This window comes from Saccopteryx bilineata, chromosome 7 (genome assembly GCF_036850765.1).
Source record: "Saccopteryx bilineata isolate mSacBil1 chromosome 7, mSacBil1_pri_phased_curated, whole genome shotgun sequence".
NCBI lineage: Eukaryota > Metazoa > Chordata > Mammalia > Chiroptera > Emballonuridae > Saccopteryx > Saccopteryx bilineata.
In genome coordinates, this window is record NC_089496.1 from 35,550,430 (window position 1) to 35,559,757 (window position 9,328).

Here is a 9,328-nt window from a genome sequence, read left to right on the forward strand (position 1 = left end):
CCCGGCAGGCCGACGCTCTACCACTGAGCCAACCGGCCAGGGCCACAAGGCAGATTTTATTAGCGGCTACAGCTTCAGAAGAAACCTCTCTGACCAGGTGCTTTGCCTTCTGGGCCGACCACGGTGGTGGCCCCACCTGCCAGGCCCACTGGAATGGGCTTCAGGATCAAGGCTCACAAAAGGCAGCAGCCTCACCTCCTTGGTTCTGGCTGGTGGCCTCGCCCCTGAGGGGCTGAGCAGGAACAGCCTAGACTGCTGAAACCAGGGAGGTGGCGTCACCTTCTATAATCTGGGAGGGGACGGCCTCACCCCACCCTGGGCCTTTGATGACAGTGAAGTAATTACAATCCAGTCGGTAACAGGCCCATGGCTAGAAGAGGAATGACTGCGTCATAGGGAAGCTCTCTGTTTAACCATGAAAGGACTACTAGATTCTTTTCCAAACCGGCTGAACTCTTTATATCCTCAGCAATGAATAAGGGTTCCAATCTTTATCTTTAACGATAACTTGTTACTGTTTGAGTCATGTCATTTCAAAAGAACTCTTGAGCATACTCACTGACATCACAGTTTTAACCTCAACCTCTCTCACTTCTTCCTCTGTTTTTTCTGTTCTCCTTTCTCTATCACTCCGTTTCTCCAAACAAGGGCCAGCTTACTCCCGGAAAGGAAAACATCAAAATGACTTTATGAAGCTATTTAGGGCTTTTATTTATTTATTTTTTTTAAGTTTGCTTTTAGAATTATGACATTTGCCATCACTTAGTTAATTTGGTTTTGCAAGGCAAGGTCTCTGAAGCTGGTTAATTTTGCTAAAACACTTTTTCTACTGTTTTTTTTTCCCCCAGATAATTTCTGAATGCCTAGAGTATACCTAAGAAGGGCTCAGGCAAGAACTGTCTAATGTCAGAGCTTATACCCATGAGGATAAAAGTACATATTTTAAAAATCAATATACCTAATTAATATAATAGCATAAATTATGTAATTGCTTAGTAATTTGTGCTGTTTACATAGCAAATTAACTCACAGTTTAAAAAACAAATTTATGCCCTTCTAATAACCTCTTCACAGGCACCAATCTGGGACACATCTAAATATCCAGGGAAAAATAAATGAGGTAGAATAAATATTTTTTATTCAGTTAACTGTGAATTTTCTTAATAGCCCAAGTAAAACTGGTGCTTCTGGTTTCCAGCTGTGTAGTTCCTGTCTGTAATTTTTTGTTAAATGCTTCTATTTTGGTTCACAGCAGTCCCATAAACCTGGGATATCCTCTTTAACTTTCAGTTGAAGATTATCTGTATCAGACTGGAATTACATCATAAAGGATTATTGACTGATTCATTAGCGCCGGTGCTGTAATGTTTCTTTAACTCATAAAATACATTTACTGTGAAGCCAGAGCTTCAGAGATTTTCTGATACACACATTTTTCCATGGAAACAAAGCTGATCTTGTCATTTGGTAATTTACTAGACTGAAGTAATTCCCAGGCAAAGCCCAGATTTGAGAAAGTCAGCAGATGCTTACAAGAGGCAGGACAAACTCCAGGTCAAATGTAAGGACTTAACAAATGCCTAAAATTGTAGTCTTTATCTCTAAGGCAGGTGTTTCAAAACTGGATCAGACCCAAGATTTTTTTTTTTTTTTTTCCTTTTTGGTTATTGTTTTTCTAGAAGAAGTTGAAAAGGATGTTAAAGATAAGGCAGGTGTTAAGATAAGATTCCTCACCAAGAATGACTCATCCACAGCCAATCAGGGTTTTGTATTTGCGAACAGGACCAGGGGTGGTGTCTTGGCCCCGGTTATGAAAACTCCTTTCAGTTTAGAGAAAACAATGCTTTTAAACAAATATTTGAAATAATTCCTACTTTAATGGGAAAAAGATATCTGTAGCCACTTGTATCAATTAGATAACAAAGGATCGACTACTATGTCACTATAAACTTAACAGCTTCGATTTCTCCTTTGCTGATTAACGAATATCCTCAATATTTCAAATTTTATAGAATGATGAATTAATCTCTTAGTCCATCTAAATTAAATATGTCAAATGAATCGTTCAAACAAAATATAGTAACGAATGAGCAAATCAGCAGTAAGAGGAAACAGACACCGAGTTTAAGATGTTCAACACGAGTGTCTTTCAGAGCTATGCCAAGTTATTTTTCCTAGGAAGAAAATGGATTTTACTAAATAATACAAAGACAGCAGTTTATTGGCCCTTTTGTCATTTGCCTCCTCTGGGAATTTTGGCAAGAAGCAAGTTGCCCTTGTTAACCTGTGAACATTTTTCACTCCCTTAGGTCATTGACTGTGGCTCAGGAGTCCAATTTTCCTTTCATTCATTAACCACATTGGGAAGCAGAGTTCCTAACCCTTTCCAGTCTAAATGTGGAACAATCACATCCCCTCACAATCAGCTGCCCGCGTGCTGGGACCTTTACGTTTCAGTATGCTCTCGCAGTGACGCAAGTTTTTAACAATTGAAGGATATTAACTCAAAAACTTGTTTTCTAATTGGAGGAGCTCAAGGGATTTTTAAATAAATGAACTTGTATAAACTGGAAGCTCGTACATGTGCCTTTCCAATTATTTTTGTTCAAATTAGGGGAGAGGGCACTGCTAATCTCAGAAAGCAGATTTCAGAAATTACTGTAGCTATGAAGTCAACTCAGGGTGACAAAACGAAGCAGTTGTGAATTGTGAAGAGCTGAAAAGACATAACCTGTTCTTTTATCTTTATATATGAAGATATATATTAAGAAGAATGCCATTTCATTATTCAAATATGTGCATTTTTGTTAATCCATTGGATTATGTCCTTTTATTAGACTCATTGAAAAAAAAAGAAAAATATGTAACGGAGTTCTAGACTTTTGCTTGATTTTTTTTTCAACTGTCCTCTAGTTTGCATAACTCAATTGTAAATTTAAAAAACCACAAACCATTCATTTGTAACAATTATGATCAGAATACTGACTTTGCTATTAAAAGAGACACTGACAAGTCTATATTGTTAACATTATTAGGGATCATCTTCCCATAACATTTGAAATAACTAAGTCACATTCTAGATGTTGAAGAGAATACATAAAATGTCTTTCCAGGAAATTCAGAAATGTACTCTGGCATGGATACTTGAGGAAACTTGGTTTGGAGGAATAATAGGGAAGTCTTCTCTATTCTTTATTATTTCCTATTTCTTTACTCATGTGAAGAGGAAAGAAAATGGGTGGATGGGGTACTCTCCTGGTTAATTAATTAGTCAGATCGTATTAGATAATTTCAAGATTTAGGCACTTAATCTATAAATGATCTTCTCAAGGAAACATTAAGAAAATAACAATCATCTAGGAATAACTTTAATGTAAAATAATATATTAATATATAAATATATCAGAAAATTCAATATTAAGAAGTTTCCAACACACACACAAACACACACACTGTCTCGAAAAGAGTATCTTATACTTAAGCAATATTTTTTTTCACCCAGGCCCTGGAATTAAGGCACTAACTAGATAAATTGGTAAATTATACATATATTTGGGTACAGGACTGAAATAATTAACTATTTGTTTAGCTTTTTAAAAAGTTTTTTTAAATTACAGAAGCAATTCATAAAAACATCTTGTAAAAGATTTACACTACATGATTCAACTGGACGATCAGTTCTGTGAGAGATTACTGGTAGTAAACTATTTGGAAAAGGGTTAATCTATATTTTTCATTCCCTTATTTATTCTACAAATGTTTTGTAATAGACTACAAAATACCAATTTGCAATTTAATCAAGAGTATGTGAGAGTGCCTGTTTTCTCATAACTATATCAAGATACAGTATTATTCATTAATTGTTTTCAGTATTATGGATAAAAATACTTTAAATACTTTATTGCCTTTTTATTTGTTTTTCTCTTATTATAAGTGAATTTTAATTTCTTTCAATACATTCATTGATTAAATATTACTTTTAATTTTTTTGTATACTTTACTTATATTCTTTAGGTCATTTTTGTTTTTCTATTTAGTTTTCTCAGAGCTCTTTATATAGTATCAACTTGGGATAATTTCACTAAATGATTTAATGCTCAATGTATATTTGCTACGGTCACTTACTGCAACTTAAGTTAGTCACTTTTTATGGCCTAGGAAAACAGTAGTAAATAAGACATTCCAGTAAGGGAAGACAGACCAAGAACAAATAACAAATGACTATATAAGATAATTGCTTTGAAGAATGTAGATTATAAAGGAAAATTAAAACAGGAATTGTCTTTCATTGCTGGTGTGAATACAAAATGGTATAGCCATTGAGGAAGACAGTATGGAAGCTTTTTCTAAACCTAAACATACCCTTACCATATGACTCAGCAGTTACTCTCCTCGGTATATACAGAAATGAGTTGAAAAGCATGTACACACAAAAATCTGCTCATGCGCGTTTCCAGCAAATCTATTGATAATTGCCAAAACTTGGACACAACCAATATGGCCTTCAGTACTAAAAAGAAATTAGCTACAAGCTATAAAAAAAAAACATGGAAAAAACTTAAATGCACTTTATTAAATGAAAGAAGTCAATCTGAAAATTCTACATACTATATAATACTAACTAACTGATATACTGGAAAAGGCAAAATTATGATGACAGTATAGAGATCAGTGGTTGCCAGGGGTTGTGAGGTGGAAGGGATGAATAGGGAGAAAATAAAGTACTTTTAGGGCAATAAAACTACTCTATCTAATGCTATGGTGGGAAATACATGTAATTATACATTTGTTGAAAACCTGTAGAGTGCACAACACCAAGAAAAAACCACAATGTCTGATCTTCTGGTGATAATGGCATGTCAACACAGGTTCATTCACTGTAATAAATGGATCACCTCAGGTGGGGGATATTGACAGTGGAGAGCTGTGAGGTGAGGGGATGGGGAATAAAGGGAACACTGAACTTTCAGCTTCATTTTGCTGGGAACCAAAGACTGCTCTGAAAATTAAAGTTTAAGCAGTATGGTGGTTACCAGAGGGAAGGGGGGTTGAGGGTATTAAAGAGTAAAGGAGGCCAAATACATGGTGAGGGAAGCTGATTTGACTTTGAGTAGTAAGCACACAAGCAATATACAGAACTTGTATCACAGAAATGGACACTGGAAACCGATATGATCCTATCAACAAGTGTCACCCCAATAAATTTAAATAAAAAATAGGAAAAAATTAAAGTACCTTAAAAGTACATTATAACACAAGTTCTCATATTTCTTGTAATTTATTTATAGTTTTGCATTCCAATATGCACTAAATAGTATGAGGTAAGATCTAACTTAAACTCCTCCAAATTGACAAGGAATGTTTATTTTCATAATGACTTGGGAAAACCTTTCAATTCTCACATTAACATGGGTCAGTATCTGCACTCTATACAATCACATTACTTATATGTCTACAATTAAAATAATACCAAATCGTTTTAATTACTTCAGCTGTATAATATATTTGGTTATCAGGTATCGGTCAAAGATCCGGGCTCTGAAAGGAGACTAACGTTACTAGTGGTGTGAACTTGGACAATATATTTACTCATCTAGTGCCTCAAATGCCTCAGCTGTCAAACTGAGATAGTAAGAGTTCTTGACATATTAAATGATATAATATATATAAAACTTTTAGAAGAATGGCTGACTTACAGCAGTATCTATTGCCACCTTTACTAATTATATGCTTGTTACTATCAAGTGGTTGGGCAATTACTCCCCTTCAGTGTTCTTATCTTTCTTTCTTTTTTTTTTTAATAATTTTATTTTTTTAATGGGGTGACATCAATAAGTCAGGATACATATATTCAAAGATAACAAGTCCAGGTTATCTTGTCGTTCAATTATGTTGCATACCCACCACCCAAAGTCAGATTGTCCTCTGTTACATTCTATCTTGTTTTCTTTGTGCCCCTCCCCACCCCCTATCCCTCTCCCATTCCCCCCTCCCCCCCCGTAACCACCACACTCTTATCAATGTCTCTTAGTTTCACTATTATGTCCCACCTACGTATGGAATAATACAGTTCCTGGTTTTTTCTGATTTACTTATTTCGCTCCGTATCATGTTATCAAGATCCCACCATTTTGCTGTAAATGTTCCGATGTCATCATTTCTTATGGCTGAGTAGTATTCCATAGTGTATATGTGCCACATCTTCTTTACCCAGTCATCTATTGATGGGCTTTTTGGTTGTTTCCATGTCCTGGCCACTGTGAACAATGCTGCAATAAACATGGGGCTGCATGTGTCTTTACTTATCAATGTTTCTGAGTTTTTGGGGTATATACCCAGTAGAGGGATTGCTGGGTCATAAGGTAGTTCTATTTTCAGTTTTTTGAGGAACCACCATACTTTCTTCCATAATGGTTGTACTACTTTACATTCCCACCAACAGTGGATGAGGGTTCCTTTTTCTCCACAGCCTCTCCAACATTTGCTATTACCTGTCTTGCTAATAACAGCTAATCGAACAGGTGTGAGGTGGTATCTCATTGCCGTTTTGATTTGCATTTCTCTAATAGCTAAAGAAGATGAGCATCTTTTCATATATCTGTTGGCCATTTGTATTTCTTCCTGGGAGAAGTGTCTATTCATATCCTCTTCCCATTTTTTTTATTGGATTGTTTGTTTGTTTGTTGTTGAGTTTTATGAGTTCTTTGTATATTTTGGATATTAGGCCCTTATCTGAGCTGTTGTTTGAAAATATCATTTCCCATTTAGTTGGCTTTCTGTTTATTTTGTTATCAGTTTCTCTTGCTGAGCAAAAACTTCTTAGTCTGATGTAGTCCCATTCATTAATTTTTGCCTTCACTTCTCTTGCCTGTGGAGTCAAATTCATAAAATGCTCTTTAAAACCCAGGTCCATGAGTTGAGTACCTATGTCTTCTTCTATGTACTTAATTGTTTCAGGTCTTATGTTTAGATCTTTGATCCATTTTGAGTTAATTTTTGTACAGGAGGAGAGACTGTAGTCCAGTTTCATTCTTTTGCATGTGGCTTTCCAGTTTTCCCAGCACCATTTATTGAAGAGGCTTTCTTTTCTCCATTGTGTGTTGTTGGCCCCTTTATCAAAAATTATTTGACTATATATATGTGATTTTATTTCTGGACTTTCTATTCTGTTCCATTGGTCTGAGTGTCTATTTTTCTGCCAATACCATGCTGTTTTGATTGTCGTGGCCCTATAATAGAGTTTGAAGTCAGGTATTGTAATGCCCCCAGCTTCATTCTTTTTCTTTAGGATTGCTTTGGCTATTCGGGGTTTTTTATAGTTCCATATAAATCTGATGATTTTTTGCTCTATTTCTTTAAAAAACGTCATTGGAAGTTTGATGGGAATTGCATTAAATTTGTATATTGCTTTGGGTAATATAGCCATCTTGATTATATTTATTCTTCCTAGCCAAGAACAAGGTATATTCTTCCATCTCATTATATCTTTTTCGATTTCCCTTAACAATGGTTTATAGTTTTCATTATATAAGTCCTTTACATTCTTTGTTATGTTTATTCCTAAGTATTTTTTTGTTGTTGTTGCAATCGTGAAGGGGATTATTCTTTTGAGTTCCTTCTCAGTTGTTTCATTGTTGGCATATAGAAAGGCTATTGACTTCTGTATGTTAATTTTGTATCCTGCGATGTTACTGTATTGGCTTATTGTTTCTAGTAGTCTTTTTGTGGATTCTTTGGGGTTTTTGATGTATAGGATCATATCATCTGCAAAGAGTGATACCTTTACTTCATCTTTTCCGATATGGATGCCTTTTATTTCTTTGTCTTGTCTGATTGCTCTGGCTAGAACCTCTAGTACCACATTAAATATGAGTGGAGAGAGTGGAAAACCCTGTCTTGTTCCTGATTTAAGGGGGAAAGCTTTCAGTTTAGTGCCATTTAATATGATTTTAGCTGATGGTTTATCATATATGGCCTTTATCATGTTGAGATATTTTCCTTCTATACCCATTTTGTTGAGAGTCTTAAACATAAAATTGTGTTGTATTTTATCGAAAGCCTTTTCTGCATCTATTGATAAGATCATGTGGTTTTTGTTCTTTGTTTTGTTGATATGGTGTATTACATTAACTGTTTTACGTATGTTGAACCATCCTTGAGATTCTGGGATGAATCCCACTTGATCATGATGTATTATTTTTTTAATATGTTGTTGTATTCGATTTGCTAGTATTTTGTTTAGTATTTTAGCATCTGTATTCATTAGAGATATTGGTCTGTAGTTTTCTTTTTTTGTGCCATCCTTGCCTGGTTTTGGTATGAGGGTTATGTTGGCCTCATAAAATGTGTTTGGAAGTATTGCTTCTTCTTCAATTTTTTGGAAGACTTTGAGTAGAATAGGAACCAAGTCTTCTTTGAATGTTTGATAAAATTCGCTGGTATAGCCGTCAGGGCCTGGACTTTTATTTTTGGGGAGGTTTTTAATGGTTTTTTCTATTTCTTCTCTACTGATAGGTCTGTTTAGGCTTTCTGCTTCTTCTTGACTCAGTCTAGGAAGGTTGTATTGTTCTAGGAATTTATCCATTTCTTCTAGGTTGTTGAATTTAGTGGCATAAAGTTTTTCATAGTATTCTACAATAATTCTTTGTATATCTACGGTGTCCGTGGTGATTTCTCCTCTTTCATTTTGGATTTTGTTTATATGAGTTCTTTCTCTTTTTTCCTTGGTAAGTCTTGCCAAGGGTTTGTCAATTTTGTTGATCTTTTCAAAGAACCAGCTCCTTGTTCTATTAATTTTTTCTATAGTTTTTCTGTTCTCTAATTCATTTATTTCTGCTCTGATTTTTATTATCTCCTTTCTGTGGCTGGTTTTGGGTTGTCTTTGTTCTTCTTTTTCTAGTTCCTTAAGGTGGGAAGTTAAGTGGTTCACTTGGGCTCTCTCTTGTTTGTTCATATATGCCTGAAGTGATATGAACTTCCCTCTTATCACTGCTTTTGCTGCATCCCATAGATTCTGATATGTCGTATTGTCATTTTCATTAGTCTGTATATATCTTTTGATCTCTGCACTTATTTCTTCTTTGACCCATTCATTTTCTAAAAGTATGTTGTTTAGTTTCCACATTTTTGTGGGATTTTTTTCCTCTTTTTTGCAGTTGAATTCTAGTTCAAGGCTTTATGATCAGAAAATATGCTTGGTACAACTTCAATTTTTCTGAATTTGCTGATGTTGTTTTTGTGGCCCAACATATGGTCAATTCTTGAGAATGATCCATGTACACTGGAGAAAAATGTATACTCAGTCACTTTGGGATGAAATGTCCTGTAG